The sequence below is a fragment of the Myotis yumanensis genome, unplaced genomic scaffold (genome assembly GCF_028538775.1).
Source record: "Myotis yumanensis isolate MYYU_CA2020_CCGP unplaced genomic scaffold, mMyoYum1.0.hap1 SCAF_2, whole genome shotgun sequence".
NCBI classification, from domain to species: domain Eukaryota; kingdom Metazoa; phylum Chordata; class Mammalia; order Chiroptera; family Vespertilionidae; genus Myotis; species Myotis yumanensis.
The window spans coordinates 76,414,133-76,437,957 of NW_027223753.1; the positions used below are offsets into that span (position 1 = coordinate 76,414,133).

The 23,825-nt window shown below is 38.2% G+C and overlaps 1 protein-coding gene and 1 pseudogene across 4 annotated transcripts in view; one reads left to right on the plus strand and one right to left on the minus strand.

Annotated features, from left to right (window-relative positions):
• The window catches only part of CDKAL1 (CDK5 regulatory subunit associated protein 1 like 1), a 643,254-nt gene that overhangs the window by 506,733 nt on the left and 112,696 nt on the right, over positions 1 to 23,825 (minus strand). The window lies entirely within an intron of this gene.
• Positions 17,547 to 18,231, plus strand: LOC139001909 (large ribosomal subunit protein eL15-like; annotated as a pseudogene).

A 23,825-nucleotide genomic window follows, 5' to 3' on the forward strand; every position in this document is an offset into this window, starting at 1 on the left:
CCAATTCCATAGACAGTACCTATAAATACTTCTATGATAAATATCTCAAGTAACAACTTAAGGTTTGTTAATTAGCATATTAAACTTCAGAAATTAGTTTTATTGGTAAAAACCATGGCTTGTTCACTGGCAGGATTCTTGCTAGAAACGGTTTTTCACCTATTGAAAGTACAGTATTCAAGAAATGTAGACTGACTACAAAATTTAAAGACGCTACAAGACACTTGTGAATGAACAGAATCAATGAGGCCTGCAGCCTTTACCCTCAGAGATAGCTCTCAAAACTTAATCTCCACAAGGTCCCCGGTCCAGTCATGGGTTTAGAAGGATTCTTTGCTACCTTATGTTGAATGTAAAGGTAACTGAATCCTATTTCTAAAATGTCACTGTGTCTGCCTGGATGAAACTTTCATACAAAGTGACGGTCAAGGCACCTGAGAGGATGGAGAGCTGAACCTTCATCGAGCATATGTAACACACTGCAGTAACCATTTTGAGCCTGCTTCACTAATGAGAGATAATATACACCTGTGTGTGGCAGAATGTGATTTGAGTCTTGTAGGGAAGTAGCTCCTCTACCTTAGACCTGTTTGGCAAAAGCTGTGTTGTGAATGACAAATGTGACATGTGAATTCATTATAGCCCTTGGAAGAAAAGTTATGGCCTTATAGAAATCCAACTGAAATTTCAGAAAAGCGTTTCTCATGTTTGTGAATGTGCTTCTCTTTGGTAGGGGAGAGTGTCTTTAGCTTTTGTTAAAGTATTAAAATGGCTTCTATGACTCAGAAATCATTAAGAACCAAAGCCCTGAGTAACCAACAGTCAACCAACAGTTACTGTTTTTTCCCGTTAAAATCAGTTTTTCCTTAAATTGCACAATTTATATTTCCCCCCCCCCAAAAAAGTGGCCTTCTTGTTTGACCTATCATATGCCTTCAGAAACAGATAAAATTTTAACAATTAGGAAATACAATTAAATTAATTCACTTGACATTACAGATATCACACCCAAAGCAGAAACCAAAATTTAAAGCCATTATTTTCAAACAATGAGGCACAATGCCCACTTTTGGATTTCAAACAATTTTACTTAAAGATGGAAATGATCTGCATATGTCAGTGAAGTTTGGTTTTGTTTTTAAAATGAAATCCGTTTATTTCAGCCATGTTTTACAGGATCTTTCCACTAGTTTTTGTACTACATCTTGTAGCTCCCAATCCATCAAACCCTGGAGCACAGTGGCCAACTGAAATTTTCTTCCCTTTGCATCCCTCTAATGATTTTTTTTTTTTTCCATCTTGAATGAAATGGCACAAGAAAATAACATTCTATATAGCCATGAGAAATACTGCTACAGGTCAGATTATCATCTCAGTAGTCAAGTTTCTGGTGAAGCAATATACAGAAATATTTTTAATCCTCATGAGGAAACATGGAAAATGCTGAATTTATTACAAATGAACATTATGAAAAATAACTGCTGAGTATCCACTTCATGCAAAATATTCAATACATACTGCTTGAATCAAGTCCTACGTGGGGAAAACTGGAAAGAAAGTGAGCAGCAGACAGGGTAGGGTCATGGACTACTTATTTAAAAATTAATGAGTCCTCGCTGGTGTTGCTTGGTGTTTAGGGTGCAGGCCTGCACACCGGACGGATTCCTGACCCCAGACAGGGTGGAATGAGGAAAGCAACTAATAGATGTGTTTCTCTCACATTGATGTTTCTCTCCTCTCTCCTCTCTCCTCTTCTCTCTCTCTCTTCCTCTCTCTCTTTCTCTTCCTCTCTCCCTCCCCCCTTCCCTTTCACTCTCTGAAAATCAATAGAGAAAATATATGAGGATTAACAAGAAAAAAAAAGTCAATGAAAGGGTTATCTCCCATTGACACAAATGCTATCATCTTTCAGTTTAACATCCATTATATTTTTTAGAAATTTAAGAGATATTTTGTCATTAATTTTGTTAAAACATGTATTTTTAAACTATTAAATATAAAAACTCTAACACTGTTCTCTAATCCAAGCATGAAATAATGAATAGATTAAAAAAAGTTCAAAGTAAAAATGTCTGTATACTAGCTTCAGAGAGACAACCAAAGCAAAGTGTCTTTCTAATTGTTAGGCTACCTTCTAATTTTTGTTTGCTAAAGGACTGATCTTATTTCCTATACTAATTTCACATAGCTTTAGCTATCTGATTTCTTAAAGAATTCATAGTCTAACCTTAAAATCTCTAGAGCCTTGGAACTCTAGATAATCTCTCAAAATCAGTCTGTATGAAAAGGAGGAGGGCCCATCATTTTGGGGGTCTCCCAAAGTTTTGCTCCCTTGCTCCTAGCTGGCCAGTAAATTCGAATGCCTTTGGGGCCACAGCTGAAAAGAAGAAATGCAAACTTAGCTGCACTCAAGAAATGTGGCAGTGGCCTTTTCAGGTCTATTTTTAAAATATCAATAAATCCAAATCCACTTATATGAGGAACCTGGAAGTTAAATTCAGAAAGACAGAAAGTAAAATAGTGACTATCAGGGACTAGGGGGAGGGGAAGTTATTGCTTCATGGGTACAGAGTTTTAGTTCTGAATGATGAAAAAGTTCTGGAGATGGACAGTAGTGATGGCTGCACAGCAATGTGAATGTACCTAATGACACTGAACTGTATACTTAAAAATGGTTAAAATAGCAAATTTTATATTATGTACATTTTACCACAAGAGAAAAAAATACTTCCTCTGTCCCATAATAATAGCAGCAAGTGAATATTTAAGCGGGAATTATTGGCGAATGCAGCTGTAAGTTATGTTGTAGCGCAAAATTGCGAAGCCTTCAATCAAAATCAATGTTTCATGACATCTGTCATTTGTTTTGACACATCTTTCAATTTTTAGGTTAATCTAATTATTACAAATTATAACTATTTTTTCTAATTTCATCCACTGATCAAAATCAATTGTTTTATTTCAGTTGAATTATCAACCCACTGTAAAAGTAAAATAAAATAAAAAGAGAGTTTTCAAGCAAAGATCGGGTTGCAATTGTCCAGTTCTTGATGCATCAAAAGAAAAAGGAAAAGTTGCAGAAAGGTGCAATTACGTTAGCTGCAAAACAATTTAAGTGCAATAGAATGACCATATCAAGAATTTGGAAATGTGCTTCCGAAAATAATTGTCAAGGAGAATCTTATGCTAATGTTGATTCTTTGAAAAAACAAAGCTGTGGACATAAATGCAAAGATTATGGAGAACAACTTGAAAAACTTAGACATATTCCTCTTAGCAGAAGAGGCACCATATTAGCCTTTGATAATATTTCTCCCGAAATACTGGATAATACGTTTCTGTCACTTCAACAAGTTATGCTGGAAGCAATGAAGAATGATGGCTCCAATATTTTTAAGCTCATGCATATAGGGAAAGCAAAGCTTCGCAGCCAAGGGATCCTACCTACAAGTTTAAAATGCAGTAATGAAATTATTGAAAAATCCAGAAACTATCTGAACACTCAAAAATTAGGAGTACTATTTTTAACTTATTGTTTAATTTAATATAGTTTTTTTATAATAAATGTTGCGTTCTACATTTAATTTCTTTTGCTACTATTATTATGGGACAAATTACATTCATCAACTGCTACTATTATTATGGGACAGAAGGAGTATATATATATATATCAATGAAAACCAAGATGGCTGCCCACAGCACCTTGCAGATGGGTGGCATCCCACAGTATATCGGCATGGCCAGAGAAAAGGAAAAGAACCAAAGAATGATGGAAGTAGCAGGAACAGATATCAAGAAACTGGTACAGCTGATTTAGCAAACATGGAGAAACCAATGTAGTGATGTAGAAAATCACTTCCTCTGATCATAAACGGACATCTGAGCTCAGCCCTAAAGGAGAAAACAGTGTGTCTTTATGAACATCTGGATGGACCTATAACCTCCGCAGTCCTACAGGATGATTTTGATAGGAAGTCCTGCACCCATGTGGGGAAAAAGGGGGAATTTACAAAGAAGAAATCCATCAGATGGCCCACTTTCCTAGATGCCTTTTAAGAAACAATTCTGGGTATTACTATCAGTATCCAATTTTGAGGCGCTGGACAACTTGGCTCTTTCCCCCGAAAGACACAGTCCTAGAAAATATACACTACAAATATATCTTTCAAAATTACTGGCTGGAAAAGGAGCAGCCCTGCATTCCAGCCATTGTGTACTTTTCACTAGAGGTGAAAGCAGTGAAACAGCCATTATTCTGATTTTTCTGTATTTCAGAACATTGGGATCATGACATACCTCATTACCTTCATGGGCTGTTTAGAGATTGGGAGAAGGGACTGTCATCAATGTAGCTATGGTTCCTGTAACCTCTGCAGAGTTGATGCTTCCTAGCAAAATTAATATAAACAAGACAATATGCAAAAGATGTTGGAACAGAACCTTCTCTGCACAACTCAGAGAATGGCACCTGGATGCACAGGTAGAGATGTCCATTCTTCTCCTTCTGTGAAATAGAACTGAAGGAGGTCTTCCTGGACCCAGAATGAAAACTTTGACTCTCATAAAAGTAGCCAGCAGGTGCTCAGAAAGACTTGTGTCAAACATAACAAGTCACAAGTTATTTAAACTAAGAATCTTTCTGAATCAAGCAACCCCAAGTTCAACTATAACTAGGTCTCATAAGAAGCTTTTATTATTAGACTTTATTCATCCTTATTAAATGGCAAAACATGACAAGTGAAGGCAGAATATTCTTATGGTCCTGACCTTCCAGAAAGCCATAGGCAAGAAAGTAAGGCTGCTGTTGTGGACAGTGCTGGGTATATGAAATATATTAACTAAGAAGAACATCTGTTAATGAAGAACGCATCTATCTGAAAAGAGAGTTTGGTCATTTGTCCTGTTCTTCACTCTGTTTCTGGGAAAGATGAAAATGACTGTTCGTCCTCTTGATAAAACACACAAAAAAGTTCATATAGTTGAAGCTCTGAAAGTTGAGTCTCAAAGGGATTTCAGTGACCTAGAATTGAATAACAAGAATTACTTTGTCCTAGCTGGTTTGGCTCCGTAGATAGAGTGTCAGCCTGAAGGGTCCCAGGTTTGATTCTGGTCAAGGGCACATGCCTGGGTTGCGGGCTCAATCCCCAGTGTGGGGTGTGCAGGAGGCAGCCGATCAGTGATTGTCTCTCATCATAGATGTTTCTATCTCTCTCCCTCTCCCTTCCTCTCTGAAATTAATAAAAAATATATTTTTTTAAAAAAGAATTACCTTAACTGGGTAAATTATCAGAAATGATAAGTATTTCTGACTAACAAGAAAATACAATAAATAAATGCACAATCTATACATATAAAAAGCCAGCCACCGCCATAATGACTGGAACAACTGGTTGCTATGACGCACGGCCCTGCCCCTGATCACCCCCTCTACCCCAATAGAGTGCAAGGCCGGCCGACCAACCTCCTGCAGCCCCTCCCCAAGGCCGGCCTCACCCCCGATGGGCCCCCACCACCCTAATCAGCCCCCAGCCCCTCCCCCCAGACAGCCCCGCCCCTGATTGTCCCCGCATGCCAATTAGGGGTGGGGCCCACCAGCCCAACTCCCCGTAGCCAGCCTAGCCCTGGTCAGGCCCTGATCAGGCGGGCTGGCTGGACCCACCCATGCATGAATTCGTGCACTGGGCCTCTAGTTAAAATATAATTGTCAAGTAAATGAAAAGGGAGGAAGAAAAGTGTGAGGCTGTCTTTAGAATCTGAAGGCCACCCCCTCTGGCAGCAGCTGAGACATGACCTCTTGCTCCAGAGAAAGTTCTGGCTCTCTCTCAACTTCTCAACACTACTGAGAGCTCCCATCCTCACTTAATTTTGGCCCCTCAAAACACTGGTTTTCCACATTTATCCAAAAGGTTTGGTTATTCTTTCATATGTTCTACAATGCTAACAAACTAAAAATAAAGCCTCAAAAAATGTACCCTAAGGGGAAAATGCAAAAATGATGACTATAAATTCTCATAGTTGAAATTCCCATCAGTAAGCTTTCTACAGTGGTTTCACGATTTTTGAACCACAAGAATAATAAAATTTCAGAGTTCCAAAAAAATAATCCCTCTGTGACCCAGGCAGAAATTCTGTGGAATACCAAATTAGAAGCCCAAAATGGTCTTAATCATTATAAAAAACTTTTAAAAGAAGTAAAGATGAAGCAAACCAAGGACAAGTTATAATCATTACACTCATTTATTAGTTATAAGCAGAATTCACAAGATCTCATGATGTTTGGGGTTCCAAGCAGAAAGCTGCCCAAAATAGTTATAAAACCCCAAGTGAACTCTGAGGTTAAATAACAACTGAAAATACTTCTGTGCTAGTCATCTCTAAAATCCTTAGTCATTTGATAGTTTCAAATTCAGAATAAAATCCCGGCTAAAAAAACAAGTGAGAATTGTCCTTGACTTCATGTTCTTCATATGTACTCCAGTAAGTCTATTAAGCATTCTTGTTACTCAGAGGAAAAAAGACACAAAAACTCTTAATAGATAAACAGTAACCTATGTTAATGTCCTAGTTTCCTACTAGTAAGAATAAGTAAAAGCTGCCATACCTCTACAACAAAGCTCATAAGACAAAGTCCTAGAAAATGTAAAACCACACACATGCTGAGAAAACACAGTTAAAAATCAAAAACTTTCGAATATACCTCCCCAAAATACACTTATAAATTATATACTTGCATTACTATTACAAATTAATTATAAACATGAAAGATACATACAAATGGAAATTTTAAAAGAATGTGATAAAAATGAAGGTTTTAGTGTTTCCTTCCAACCCAAATCCCAATGCATTGTTTTATCTACCGTAGGGGTATGTACACCCCATTTTGGAAACAACCACTAGAAAAGACAAATGCCAGACTTTGATACATAACAAGGTCCCTTCACTGCACACTGCCTGGAGTCCACCCTAAGCTATGTAAGCATTAACAACTGAACACCATATCCAACTCAGGATGGCTGCTTGCAGCCCTTTTTGTGTCTATCATCACCACCTCCCTAAAAAGATACAGAACAAGAGAGGAGGCAAGGAGAGAAAACTGCAAGCACCAAGGCCACTGGTTAAGAGCACTAATAAGGAAGTTTAACAAAACTACAAATGAAATTAAGTGCGTGTGTTTATCCTGCCAGCTCTGACTTTCATTCAGCCTGGTACTCTTGCTCCCCTTGCCTCAGACCATTATGTGGAGTAAACTGTATTATCAATCACCTTCTGCAGCACCACCAAGCAGAAGGCAGGCTGGCCCCACCACGCCATCTGCACGTGCACCTGCTCTCGGCAGCAGTGGCTGCTTAGGGTCTGCTGGCCCGGAGATGCCCTGGCCCAGAGGGCACCACTGTGAACTCACAATTTTGTAGGAACCAGTCCAAGGACTCAGGAAGGAAAACTGGAGAGAGCCAAAGAGAAAGAAACAGGACAATGAATGGCAGCTTATCAATGTGAGCCACAAAACCTCTTCGGAAAAAGGTCACAAAGCACCTTACCCAACCCATAGTACCTAAAGAATTTCAGTCATTATTGCCTTTTTCCCCACTTTAAGAAAATCTTTTAAAATAGCTTTTGTTGCATGAAATATATACTTCAGTTTATTTTTTAAATATATTCATCATTATTAGCAAAATAATTAACATAGCATATCATAATCTCAATTTCCTTTTTTTAATACTCAAAGTACTCAAGCAGACAATGGTGGGTACATAGGAATATCATTAAATCAATTCACAGTAGACCTGCAAAACCTGTCAAGATTTAAATGTTTAATTATTCCCTGATTATTGCTTTTATGAGCCTGGTAAAGCAGTTCTGACTTTAAAAGTTTTCCTAGAGCTAATTCTCAATATACAAGAAGCTCAAGTGAGTATACTGGAAAGACATAAAATCTATAATAAAGGCAATGCAAATGGTAACTAACCCAAATAAATGTAGAAATACTCAATTTTATTTATAATCAAAGAAATACATATTAAAACAATGAGCTATCATCCCAATTACTATTAAATTGAACAAGGAAAATGCTAGCTCTAAAAGCACATGAGGGAAAGTGTGTCTCTGTCACTCATACACTAATTGATATATTATTTTAGAGAACAACGTGGCCAAAAAAATGCAGAATCTTTAAAATGCTCATTCTTTTACCCAAATTCTATCTTCATGAACCTGCTCTACATTTTAAAATAATCACAGAAATCAACACAAAGACTTATTCCCAAAGATGTTCATTTATTTGATATTTATAGTAATCAATATATTTATAGTAGTGAATAATAAATTGAATAAAATTTAAGTACTCAACCAAAGAATGTATATGTTATCGTATAGCCACAAAATGAACTATCACACAGCCATTTAAAATTAATATCTATAATAATAAAAGGGTAATATGCTAATTAGACCGGACATCCAACGTCCTCCTGGACATCCTTCTTCCCAGGCAAAGCCACAGCAGGCGGGGGCCGAGGCAGAGGCAGCAGAAGCCCCCCAGCCACAGCCACAGCGAGCAAGGGCCAGGGACAAGGCTTTTGCACAAATTTCATGCATTGGGCCTCTAGTATCATATAATAAACCTAAATGTTTTTAAGTAGGATACAAAAATAGCACAAACATTTCATCCATGAAAAAGAGACCAATACAGAAAAATATTGGAAAGATATATGCCAACATGTTAACCATGGTAACCACTACATAAGGGCGGTACAGGTGACTTTTAATTATATTTCCAAATGCTCTACAATCTGCAAGCTATTTTTTTATTACAATTGGAAAGAATAATAGTTTTTAAAGTCTACAGATCAACAATCAATGATATTTCTGAAAATCAGCTATTTTTTAACACTAAGACCAGCCTTATGAAACATAAGCCTAATACAATAAAAATAGAATTCCTTATCATTTAATTCTGAATAATTCTTAAAGTGTCTATGACTATGATAATCAATGTCACAACATAAACCTTTACCAAACAACAATCAATAGCAAAGAAAACATCATTTATCCCCAGGTGGAATTATACAATAGGTTTTAAATAGACATTATGGTGTATCCCCCTGGTGATTTTCTTCCCCTAAAAATCACTGTGTGAAAGATGAAAGAATAATTTTATTAATCCCAATTTTGAAGAATACAAAACACTATAAAAGCAATTTTTTCTAATAGATAAATATCTAAGTATAAATAAAACTAGGAATTTTTAACCAAATATTGGTTTACAATGGTAATCTAATGAATCTATGCTAACTACAATGAAAATAAATAAACAATAAAAACATACCAAAAAAAGAGAAACATAAAAAACATGTTTATGTCCAGGCATCCATCCATCGGCGGTCTTAGAACACATCCCCCATGGACAATGGATGACTACTGCATATTGTAATAGGATAATATAGCTATGGTAAATAAATACAATATGCTTTAAGGGAGTACAAGTTAGGAAATGTAACTTGGGCTGGGAGTTTAGGGAAGGATTCTAGAAAGAAGTGCTGTTATATCTGGATAATGAAAGATAAATGTTATCCAGTCAGAGAAGGAATGGAAGACCAGAGAGCAAATTGTGTGGTACACTGGAACCAGTGTTTCTTGAGGGAAATGGCCTACGGTGTCACTGGATAGGAGGCAGGACCTATACTGTCACATGAGCTTCACCAGGTGCTCCACACACCCACACCTGGCTCCTGCGGAGACTGAAGAAGGAAGGAGCACTGGAATCAGGAAGAGAAGTGCTTTCCTGCCGCTATCACGTTGCACTTTCCCTCCAGCACCCTTCACTGACAAAGCTAACGTTGCAGCTGCTAACAAAGGAGAACTATTACAGGGCCAGTTCCAGTCTCATGAAGTAAAGCAAGAAATGCTGGATTTGAGGCTGAGAAACAATAAATTAATAACTGGCACACTGTCTTTCCTATCAAATAAGACAGGAATCTGTGTGTTTTTATCCTTGGCCCCTAACACACTGCCCGGCATAAAGTAGGAATTCAATAAATTTGTAAACCATGGTAAAATGGAAGGAACACAGAATTTAGACCCAGGCAGATACTGGTTCAATCCAGCCCAATCATGAGGACCAGGGATGGGGTGACACACGATTAACAGCAAGAAAGGACTGGGTTTCCCAAAGGTCAGCTCACATAGGATTGTGGCTGCCTGGGAGCATTTTAGACTCCAGGTCCCATTTCGGAGCTTTATGACAACTTCCTATGGGGCTCTTTATAGGGATTCATCTTCAGAGAGAGGCCATCTTTTAAAAGAACTTCAGCCTGGAAGCTGTGGTTCAGTGGATTGAGTGTCATCCCATGCACCGAGAGGTCACCTGTTCAATTCCTGGTCATGGCACACGCCCAGGTTTTTGGCTTGATCTCCCCAGTAGGGAGCCGATTGATGTTTCTCTCTCATCATCAATGTTTCTATCTCTCTCTATCTCTTCCTTCCTCTTTCTAAAATTAATACAAACATATTTTAAAAATAAAGAAATAAAAGAACTTCATGCATTTATGACAACAATGAAACAACTGAGTTGAAGCAGGCCAATAGGAAATGTCCCCAACTAATGTGAGGCAACAACAAATCTGACACCATGTATTCTTCCTAACCTGTTTTTTCATTTCTCACAAAATACTGATTGTTCATTGAAGGCATTACATTCTATATTATCATTAGTATCAAAACCTCTTATTTTTCTGTTCTTAAAATCATATTCTGATGTCGCAAAACTTTGATGATAAAACAAGATACCTCTTTGCAGGATAGCACACAAGAAACACGGGTTTAAATGTGCCCTGTTATAAACAGCCTTGCCTTGCTGAAAAAAAACAACATTGTTAAATTACATTTTGAAATGTTTTTTTAAGGCTCAAGATTTGATCCAAAAGTGCCCTGTTGTGCCAGATTTCTATATAAAGCTATACACAGAAAGTAAAGATTTTCTTTCAATCAGAATAAAAAGAATCGCAGCTGTAGACAATGACAGACAACATTCAGTCTTAGTAAAGTCTTGCTAATTGAGAAAACAATTCCAGACAAGTGACAACCTGTCCTAGTTTTAACCATCTTTGAAAAAAAAAGGAGATTAAACACTACTAACAGTGCTTTCACTGTCACGAAATTCATCCTGTTTTCCTTAATCTGGCACATATTTATAAAAAAAACTAACTTCAAATATAAAGTCACATCTTGAAAAACCACCACTTGGGAATCCATCCTATATAATAAAGAGATAATATGCAAATTGACCCTCATGCCCTCGTGTCACAAGATGGCCACCCAATGTCATCACAAGATGGCCAGCAGGGGGGGCAGTTAGGGCAACCAGGCAGGCAGGCAAGTGAGCAATTAGGAGCCAGCGGTCCAGGATAGTGAGAGGGATGTCCAACTGCAGGTTTAGGCCCGATCCCCGGGACATCCCCTGAGGGGTCCCAGATTGGAGAGGGTGCAGGCTGGGCTGAGGGGACCCCCCCACCCACTCAAATTTCGTGCACCAGGCCTCTAGTTTAATATGAAATTGGTGGGGGGGGTAGGGGCAGGCAAAAGATAAAATAATGAACAAAGGCAAACAAACTTAACTAGCATTCCAGTTATCTAAAACAAAATACAACTCAAGGCAACAATGCAGCTACATTTTTAAGAAATTCAATGAAAGTATAAATAATGAATTTTATATCAAACCGAGCTGTCCTTTTAAGTATCAATGCTACACAAAAACATTTTAAACTTACAAAAATCTAAGAAGCCATTTTAAAGAATATGCTGCAGGATGAGCTAATATAATCAAAAAAAAATTTTTTTTTAATTTAGCAAAAAAAGTGATAAGCCCATTCATACATATAATTGTAAATATAAGACTAAAAATAAAGGTGAGGACATTAATCTTTGAAATTGGAATATTAATGTGCAAATGCTGTATGTTGTGACAAAACAGAAATAATGCAAAAAATGTGAAGAAATGAGAATAAAATAAGTTCATTGGTTGGCAAAAGGCAAAAATTCAAGGAAACCATTTAAACTCTAACAAAATGATGATAAACGATTAAATAGATAACAATACAGGCATTTAAAATGTATAAAGACAAAGGTAACCAGTAGAATAAAAATACAAACATTCCTAAACAACATTTCATTAACTTAAAGAAAAATATATGTCATATGAAATATAAAGCAACTTAGATAATTATAAAATACTAGAGGCCCGGTGCACAAAATTACTACATTGGAGGGCAGGGGGTTCCTTAGCCCAGCCTGTGCCCTCTTGCAATCCAGGACCCCTCACTCCTTACTGCCCGCCTGCTCGCTGCTCCTTAGCGCTGCTGCAGAGGCGGGAGAGGTTCCCGCCGCCACCATTCCGCTTCCTAGGCATGAGCCCAGATTCCGGCTGAGTGGTGCTCCCCCTGTGGGAGCGCACTGACCACCAGGGGACAGCTCCTGCATTGAGCATCTGCCCTTGGTGATCAATGTGCACCATTGCGACCAGTCATTCTGGTTGTTCCACCATAAAGGTCGCTTAGGCTTTTATTATATAGATGATCATGTGCCACTTGACAGGGATACATTCTGAAAAATGTGTTGGTGGACAAGTTCGTCTATGTGGAAACATCATAAAGTACACTTACACAAAATAAGATGGTGTAACCTACTTTTAGCCTATGACTTAGCCATGACTCAAAATCCAAGAGAAATAGGAAAAAAAAATGCATAAATGTAATAACAAATTATTTTATATGTCCAAAAAACACCATAAGCAAAGTCAAAAAGTAATTGAAAAATTGAAAGAGCATGTTTTTTACATATATCCATAATACATAAGAAAACTCATATTATTAAAAGACAACTGATAAAAAATAACAAAAAGATATGAACGATTTACAAAAAGGTATAAAATCGCCAAACACATAAAAAAGATGTTCTAACTCATTCACAATTAGAGAAATGAAAATTAAAACCCTGAGATATCATTTAACTTTACTAATGGTGAAATATAATGGATAACTACAACATTCTGTTTGAAAGCTTTAGAGGAAACATGCAATTTTTATACATTCCCAGTAAGAAGCAAATTATTACTTCTTTTGGAGAATGCTTTGGTAATATTTATGTATGAAAATTTATCCTGAAGATACACTTCCAACAATACAAAAATACACATGCAAATTTTACTCATTACAGCACTATTAGGAACAGCAAAATGCTGGAAACAACCTAAATGCCCACAGATAGGAAAGTAGTTGAATAAACCATGATACGGCCACTCAATGGAATACTATACAGCCACAACAAAAATAGGATATTCACTACCAACTGAAGCAGATTCTGGACCATATTATAAAAAAATAAAAGGATATCCTATCTAATAATAGACATACATGGTAATTACCAATACCTCCGACATGCTTCCCATTGGCTAATCAGGGCTATATGCAAATTAACTGCCAACCAAGATGGCGGCCGGCAGCCAGGCAGCTGAAGCAAACAGGAGGCTTGCTTACTCCAGTGATGGAGGAAGCTAAGGTTCCCTGTCTGCCGCTGCTGGGATCTGAGCTGCACTCTAAGAAACAATGTTGCAATTATAGAAGCTAAACAAACCCCAGAAACCTGCTTTCAGCCAGCGGGGCCTCAGAGCTGGAGCTGCAACAGTGTTTCAATTATAGAAGCCAAACAAACCCAGATACCTGCTTTCAGCAGCCGAGGTCTCAGAGCTGGAGCTGAGCCTCAGAGCTAAAGCCGGCTCTCAGTTCCAGTGACAGCCATAGAAGGTAAATAAATGCCAGAATTAAAAAAAAAAAAAGAAAAAAAGGAGAGGTTGGGAGCTTCAGTCACCCACCAGCCTGAAAACGGCCCTCAGCCCCTCACCCAGACTGGCCAGGCACCCCAGTGGGGACCCCCACCCTGAAGGGGGTGTGACCAGCTGCAAACAGCAATCATCCCCTCATCCAGGCTGGCCAGGCACCCAAGGGGGACCCCCACCCTGATCCGGGACACCCTTCAGGGCAAACCAGCCGGCCCCCACCCGTGAACCAGGCCTCTATCCTATATAGTAAAAGGGTAATATGCAAACTGACCCTAACAGCAGAAGGACTGGGAATGACTGGTCACTATGACACACACTGACCACCAGGGGGCAGACGCTCAATGCAGGAGCTGCCCTCTGGTGGTCATGGGAGGAGCTCTGCTCAGCCACAAACCAGGCTGATGGCTGCCAGTACAGCGGTGGTGGTGGGAGCCTCTCCTGCCTCCTCAGCAGCGCTAAGGATGTCCGACTGCAGTTAGGGCCTGCTCCCCGCTGGCAAGTGGACATGCCCGAGGGCTGCTGGGCTGCCAGAGGGATGTCTGATTGCCATCTTAGGCCCAATCCCCCAGGGAGTGGGCCTAAGCCAGCAGGTGGTTATTCCCTGAGGGGTCCCAGACTGCGAGAGGGCACAGGCCAGGCTGAGGGACCCTCCCTCTCCCCCCCCCCCCCCCGTGCACAAATTTTTGTGCACCGGGCCTCTAGTGTATAATATGCTATCATTTAGGGAAACTTTAATAATATACATGAATTCTGCATACACACTCTTTATATTTATTCTGTGGGCTTCAACCCACAGAATATATAACCTTGAGTCTATATTGATATAAATAAATGAATAAAAATTGAGGAAAAAATAGTTCTTCCTCATAGTAAAATTCCAATTAATAAATGTAAAAGGCAGGATAGAAATAGAAAAATCAAGACTGGATTTGTGCTCATACATATAGAAAAGAAAGAACAAACTGGAAGCTAATGGGAGACAGGTAGGATGAAGATGAAAAGGATACAGTAATGAGGACGCTAAAAAGAATGAATGGTCAGTGATACTTCTCTGAGAAAACTATTTAGTATAGTTTTGACTTTGCGAATTGTGCTAATGTTTCACATACTCAAAACAAAATTGACATCATAGAGGAAGTGAGCAGAATCCATAATGGAATACAAGTGGTAACAAGTTAACCTAATTGAATTACAAATTAATAGCATAACCAGATTGAATGAGGTGGCAAAGTTACATAATCTATGTAACTTTGTTCCCTTAAGATTGAGAACAACACAGGATGTCTGTTTTCAACACTCTTATTCAACACAGTACTGGAAGACCTAGCCACAGTAATCAGACAAGAAGAAATAAAAAACATCCAAATTGGAAAGGAAGAAGTAAAGCTGTCGTTATTTAGAGATGACATGATACTGTATACAGAGAACCCTAAAGATTCCACCAAAAAACTCCTAGAACTGATAAATGAATTTGATACTGTTGTAATTAACTTGTTATTAATAACAGGAAAGGAGCAAAGGGAAGGAAAATACTATAAGCATGTCATTTAGGCAGCTTCACCAGGAAGCTCAAGCTTTACACTCGCCAGGGAGCCACCTGTCTATTTCCCACAAATTGCTGGGGAAAGGGGTTGGACAGGGGGAAGAATAGACACATGCCCAGTAAACTTAAGTCATACTGGGAAGGTATTTTCTTGTCAGTTACACCTGGGAACAGGTCATTAGCCAGAATGGGCGTGGCCACTACAAGGACCTAAAATTTGTTATATTTAATTCCCTAAATAAAGCAGTCCACTCTCTTGGCAGGTTGCCCTTGACTCCTGGCTTGTGTGGCTCTCTCACCCCTGCTTCCTATCATTCTCCCATGTGGCCCACAGCCATGTAGACCCCCACACATAATGGACTAATGAAATACAACTAGCCTGATGCTGAACTTGACCCGGCTGCAACATGTAACGGAAACTTTGGATACTGGCTTTGCTTTTAGCTTTACTGAAACATCAGCTACACTTCTATGACTGGAATGGGACTTTGGAACCCAGGGATGTAATTTCACGCAAATAAAAATCACTCATTTTAACATGGGAGTCTCAGAAATTTCTTTTTCTCAAGATATCATAAGGACCCCAGCCCCAACACCAAGTGGGGAAAATGACACATAAATTTCCTCAATAACAAATTCAGTAAAGTGGCAAGACACAAAATAAATAACCAGAAATCAGTTGTATTTTTATTCACCAATAATGAACTATCAGAAAGAGAAACTAAGAAAACAATCCCATTTACAAATGCTTCAGAAAAAAACAAAAATACATAGGAATAAATTTAAACAAAGATGTAAAAGATCTGTACTCAGATAATGATAAAGCAATGCAGAAATAAATTAAAGATACAATTATGTGGAAACATATACTGTGTTCATGAAGAAGAATTAACATCATTAAAATGTCCATATTATCCAAAGCAATCTATAGATTCAACGCAACTCCTATAGCAAGACACCATAGAAAAACAAATATTCCAAAACTTTATATGGAACCACAAAAGACCCCAAATAGCCACAACAATCTTGGGGGAAAAAAGAACAAAATTGAAAGAATCATGCTACCTACTACCAAACTATACTATAAGGCCATAGTAATCAAAACAGCATGGTACTGACATAAAAAAAAGACATATAGATCAATGGAACAGAATAGAGAGCCCAGAAATAAGGTCACTCTGTATAGTTCAATGAATCCATTTTGAGTTTATTCTTATGTACGGTATAAGAAGGTGGTCTAGTTTCCTTTTTTTTTGCACATATAGGTCCAATTTTTCCAACACCATTTATTGAATAGACTGTCTTTACCCCATTGTATGTTTTTTGCCTTTTTGGAATACTACTAGACAGAGTATGGATACAGAGAACAGACTGACAACTGTCAGAGGGGAGGGGAGTGGGGGCTGGGTAGAAGGGTGAAGGGATTAAGCAAAGAAAAAAAGAAAGACTGAGGGCTGGGTGGAGGGAGGCAAAGAGGGGAGAAATGGGGGACATCTGTAATACTGTCAGCAATAAATTTTTAAAAAGAAACTCATGGACACAGATAACAGTATGGTGACTGCCGGAGGGAAGGGAGGTTTGGGGGAGTAAAAGAAGGTAAAGGGAGAATGAATGATGATGGAAGGACACTTGACTTGGGTGGTAAATATTTAATACAATATATAGATGATGTATTGTAGAATTATATACCTAAAACTGGTATAATTTTATTAACCAATGTCACCCCAATAAATTCAATTTAAAAATAAATAAACAAAATTAACACCAGACAGGAAGTGGGCAGAATCCATAATGGAATACAAGTAGTAACAAGTTAACCTAATTGAATTACAAATTAATAACATAACAACATTAAATGGGGTGGCAAAGTAAATAACTAACCTATGTAACTTTGGAAAGCAACATTTTGACTACATTCTATAAAATGAAAGACAAAAAAAAAACTTAAACATTATCTTCTATTTAGAAAATGTCTTTTCACGGGGTGATCGGTAATTTTGAAACTAAACTATTTGTTTACTTGAATTGAACAAATAACATTAATACACTGTAGAAAATGAGAGCTGTGTTTCTCGCTGTTACAGAATGGAGTTAGGTATATGAAAAGGAGGAAAGCCTGAAATGAATCCTTTGCAGTATACATATAGAAATAGATACAGCTTTCCGTCTGGCCGCAGCCATCAGGTAAACCAAGATGGGCGCTTACAAGTACACCCAGGAGCTATGGAGGAAGAAGCAGTGGGATGTAATGCGCTTCCTTCTCCAGGTGCGCTGCTTGCAGTACCGCCACCTCTCTGCGCTCCACAGGGCCCTCGCCCCACGGGGCCTGACAAAGCGCGCAGGCTGAGCTACAAGGCCAAGCAAGATTATGTGATATATCGGATTCGTGTGCGCCGTGGTGGCGCAAGCGCCCTGTTCCTAAGGGTGCGACCTAAGGCAAGCCTGTCCATCATGGTGTTAACCAGCTGAAGTTTGCTCGAAGTCTTCAGTCTGTTGCCGAGGAGCGAGCTGGACGCCACTGTGGGGCTCTGAGAGTCCTGAATTCTTACTGGGTTGGTGAAGATTCCACGTACAAATTCTTTGAGGTTATCCTCATTCCATAAAGCTATCAGAAGAAATCCTGACACCCAGTGGATCACCGAACCAGTCCACAAGCACAGGGAGATGCTGGGGCTGACATCTGTGGGCGCCAAGAGCCGTGGCCTTGGGAAGGGCCACAAGTTCCACCACACTATTGGTGGTTCTCGCCGTGCAGCTTGGAGAAGGCGCAATACTCTCCAGCTCCACCGTTACCACTAATATAAGTAATGTTTGTAAAATCCTTACCTAATACACAATTTAGGACAGTCAAAAAAAAAAAAAAGAAAGAAATAGATACAGATGTTTGTGTACATATACACATTTCCTAGCTCTATCTACTAACAGTGCCTAAAAGCAACGACTTCCCAGTAGCAAGGAACATACCTGGTACTCAGATTAGGTTTCTTTATACCACTCTCAATGAAAAGACTAAGGCAAGGAAAGTATCAGATGAGCCTAAACTACCAGAAAGTAAGAAGTCAATTTAGAGTTTCCATTGACCTAATCCAGAATAATTTAAGCAATAAAATAGTAGTAGTGATTACATCACACAGAATAAAATAAAAATACCTGGGCTCCATCATGAAATAAATGAATGAATAAATAAATAAACAAACTAATAAAGGAGACGAGTCTGCTCTTCCTTACAGTAAGATTTTAATCATTATTGTCAATGGCTTGATAAAAGTAGAAAAATCACCACCTGATAAATAACACAGTTTTAACTGTTTCAAGCAGGAATGATCAGTGGATGCTAAATTTAATGGTAAAAGCATGATGAGAAACAGAATATTTTCAATAATAAATGTATCACAAAAAAATTATTAATTCCAAAGGGGGAGATAGTAATTTTACTATGGAGAAAGCTGAAAGCCACCACCTTAATTAAGTAAATTTAACACCTTGTTACTACATGTTAAAGTTGATTAAAAAGATATGTAACACCCTGACTCTCCTTGGTATGACACACTGAGAAGGACACATATCTATCACTCCCACACACATTCTTAATAAAATGCAGAACCTCTGAATCTAATCTAGAGGAAATATCTGAGGAAAACCACAAATAAGGCAATATTCTACAACAGAGCCAATACTCTTCAAAAGTGTCAATGTCATACCAGTAAAAGTCAAAGACAGACTGAGGAACCATCCCAGATTGGAAGCAATTGTGACATGACAACCACATAAAATGTAAGATCTTAAACTGGATCCTAGACCAGAAAAAAGACAAAATTTGAATAAGGTCTGTATAATACTTAATAGTGCTGTATCATTCTTAATTTCCTGTTTTTATTATTGCACTAGAGGCCCGGTGCACAAAATTCGTGCACTCAGGTGGGAGGGTCCCTCAGCCTAGCCTGCGTCCTCTCGCAGTCCAAGAGCCCTCAGGGGATGTCCGACTCACCAGCTGCTCCACACACCATACGTGAGCCCAGCTTCTGGCTGAGTGGCGCTCCCCCTGTGGGGGCGCACTGACCACCAGGGGGCAGCTCCTGCATTGACTGTCTGCCCCTGGAGGTCAGTGCGCAAAACAGCAATAAGTTGTTCTGCTGTTCGGTCGATTTGCATATCAGCCTTTTAATATATAGGAATATGGTCATGTAAGGCATCTGACCATTAAAGGAAGCTAGGCAAAAGGTCTATGGAGATTAACTGCATTATTTTTGCAACTTTCCAATAGTACATTATTTCAAGATGCAAGTTAAAAATGTTTAACTCTATGAAGTTCCAGTGAAAACATATTTATAAGTAATATTTATAATGGCCATTAGGGAAAAAACTAAATGTTCGTCAATAGGTGAGTAGTTAAATAAAATGTCATGTAGATAAAATTGAATGCTATCCTATCTAATAAAGAGCAAATATGCTAATTAGACTGGACGGCGGAATGAGCTTCCGGAATGACCAGTGGGTGGGGGGGGGCAGGGCCGCAGGGCCACGAGGCAGCCAGGGCTTCGAAGGCCTACCCTTGCATGCATTTCGTGCATCGGGCCTCTAGTAAATCCATAAAGAAATAAGACAACAAAGAAGTATTCTATGAATCCACACATAAAAAAGAATGAGGAAGCCTTAGATATGCCTTTATGAAATTATTCCAGAATATGTGGTTTGGGGGGGGGGGGGGGGGGGAGGGGAGGGAGAAGAGAGAGAGTCAAGAGAGATAAGAGGAGGGAGAGAGAAAGGGAGGGAGGGAGAGAAGAGTAAGATTTGTTGTAATCCCTTCTGCTGTTATAAACAATAGCACAATAAGTGACTTTATATTACCCTTCCAGAGAAGTGTTTCTAATCTGTAGGAAAGGGTCATAAAACACAGACTTGCTAAATAAAGAGATATATATTTTTCTAATGTTTACAGCTATCAAAAAATTACTTTCCTAGAAAAAATTAATAATTAAAACTCCCACCAGCAATGTATCTGAGTAAACATTTCCTAGCATCTTAGAAACACTGGATTTACTAAAAAAAAAAAAAAAAAAAAAAAAAAAATTCAATCTACTTGGGAAAAAATAGTATCTCATTTTAATTTGTATTTCTCTGACCACTGGTAAGAATGAAAATTTTTTCATATTATTTTGCCACTTGCATTTCTTCTTCTATAAATTGCTTGTTCATACCCTTTGGAAGTTTTCAATAAGACAATCTTATTTAAGGCACTTTTTCACATTATTCATTCATATATAAATGATACACTACGTGTGTGTGTGTGTGTGTGTGTGTGTGTGTGTGTGTGTGAGACTATAGTTTTTTGGGTTTTTTTTAGATTTTTTAATCTTGTTTTGGGTGCTTCAGGCCATAAGCAATTTAAAACATTAACAGGTTAAATCTGTCAAATCTTTCTGGTTTTTAGTGGCCATTTATGGGACAAAAGCCAGAGGTGCTAGATGTCCTCTTTGCATAAATCTGTCTATACAAAGACTTTCACATGTCCCACATGATTTCTGATCATCCCATTAACATTCATGCATGTAAAGAATATATTTACAATACCTGTTCCTAGAATCTGACTCTATTTTACATATAAACACAATGTACCTCTTAATTTCAGGAATTGAACTTTTGTGCAATTGGAGGGAAAAGCATACTTTGTTTGATTAAGAATTTTACCAAGAGTTGTCATCCATTCTGGAAAGGCACGTGTCATTCTTGGTATTTAAGCTGTTAAGGCTACACAAATATCAGAATGCATTCATTACTCCACATTCAATGTGATTCTATACATATATAGGCAATTCCATCAAGTCTTCCAGTATATTTGTCTGAGCATTTATATTTTGAAATATATATTACATTATTGTTTGTTTTCCCTTATTTTAATTATATTACTTGCATTATTTGTCATTGTGTGTAGTAGATTGTATTATTCATGAATTCCACTTCAGAATAAAAGATACACTGCAAAACATTTGTTATACAAAAGAACCATTGGGGTTGATAAGGTTCAGAAATAGTGCCCTAGGTCTACTGGAGAAGACTCCCTGGATTCTAGGTCTTTGATATCCTCTCATCCCCACCAGAACTACAGATAAGCCCCCTTCTCTAATCCGAACGACACAGGGACTTATTCCCAAGACCCAGGGACTCAGCTGCATCTGTGTTCTCCCCTAACACTCAGTTCTGAGGCTCTAACAGTTGCCCAAAGTTAATTAGGCAGTGGGACAATGAAGGGATCAGAAACATATACACAAGGTACCATGTGCCCAGGATTTGCACAATGTAATACCCATCAGTTCTATTTTCATGGTTTTTTAATTACCCTTTTAAATTCAAATGACACCAAAACCTTTGTTATTAAAATAATATCAAAACAGTAAATTAATCAGTGTTTCAGCTGTGGATGTCCAAAAGCCTATTTTTAAAAAGGTGACTCAAAGCATTTCTCAATTAAAGCAAAACAAGTCTTTCCCTTCCCTTCAGTAACCATCATAAAATATTCACAGACTCTTAAGGAAAGCATCAAATTAAACGTTTAAGTTTTGTCATAAACTTGCTTATCTGATCCTGCTTATAATAGAAAATAAATTTATGATCTAGAAAGCATATCACCGGCTGGCACAAAGGATAAGCTGTTGATTTCTAAAATATATTGTAAAAGAGGTCCTGACATATACCTTAATTTGTATTTGTCACAAAACAGTTTCTATCATATGATTCTGTCACTTTGGGGTTTTTGGGGTTTTTTTTGGTGTGTTTTTTTGGTTTTTGGTTTTGGCAAGTCTTCATTTTATTCAGTCTTTATTAGGTGGGAATTGGCCTGCATTAACATTCATATATAAGATACAATGTCCCTTTATTGTACATTGAGAAAGTCTCTCTCTCTCTCTCCTCTCTCTCTCCCTCTCTCTCTCTCTCTCTTTCTCTCACCATAAGAAAAAACAACACTAAACAATGAGCCATTAGTTTATTTTTTCCTTACTTTCCATTGCCCTAGGAGCTGTAAAGATATTGCTACAACAAATGTCTGCTATTTTGCTGCCTATGGCTTCTAAGATTTTTATGGGTTTTCCATCTTACGTTCAAGTCCTTTATCCATTTTGAGTTTATTTTTGTGTATGGTGTAAGTTGGTGGTCTAGTTTCATTTTTTTGCATGTATCTGTCCAATTTTCCCAACCATTTGTTGAAGAGACTGTCTTGACTCCATTGTATGCTCTTGCCTCCTTTGTCAAATATTAATTGAGCATAGTGGCTTGGGTCAATTTCTGGGTTCTCTGTTCTGTTTCATTGGTCTATACATCTGTTCTTGTGCCAGTATCAGGCAGTTTTGAGAACAGTGGCTTTGTAATATAGCTTGATATCTGGTATTGTGATCCCTCCAACTTTGTTCTTCTTTCTCAAGATTTCTGCAGCTATTTGGGGTCACTACATCAAAATAAAAAGCTTCTGCACAGCAAAAGAAACCATCAACAAAGAAACAAGAAATCCCACTGCATGGGAGAACATATTTGTCAATGTTATCTCCGATAAGGATTTAATCTCCAACATTTACAGGGAACTCATACAACTTAACAAAAGGAAGATAAACAATCCAATCAAAAAATGGGCTAAGGACCTAAATACAGGTCCTTATTTTGAAAGAGGACATACAGAAGGCCAAGAGACATATAAAAACATGCTCAAAGTCACTAATCATCCAAGAGATGAAAATCAAAATGACAATGTGGTACCATCTCACACCTATCAGAATGGCTATCATCAATAAATCAACAAACGACAAGTGCTGGAGAGGATGCGGAGAAAAAGGAACCCTCTTGCACTGCTGGTGGGAATGCAGACTGGTCAAACCAATGTGGAAAACAGTATGGCGTTTCCTCAAAAAATTAAAAATGGAACTCCCATTTGACCCAATAAACCCACTTCCAGGAATATATCCCAAGAAAACAGAAACACCAATCAGAAAGGATATATGCACCACTATGTTCATAGCAGCACAATTTACAATAGCTAATATTTGGAAACAGCCTAAGTGCCCATCAGCAGATGAGAAGATTAGAAAACCATGGTACATCTACACAAAGGAATACTACACTGCTATAAAAAAGAAGGAATTCTTACCATTTGCAACAGCATGGATGGAACTGGAGAGCATTATGCTAAGTGAAATAAGCCAGTCAGAGAAAAATAAATATAACATGATCTCACTCATTTGTGGAATATGACGAACATTATAAACTGATGAACAAAAATAGATAGAGATAAAGAAGCACTGAACAGACAAACTTCAGCAGGAAGGCAGGGGAGGAACGAGGGTGCCGGGGGGTAAGAAATCAACCAAAGGACTGGTATGCATGCATATAAACATAATCAATGGACACAGACACCAGGGAGGTGAGGGCATGTGCAGGGGGGTGGGGAAGGCCAGGGGAAGGTCAATG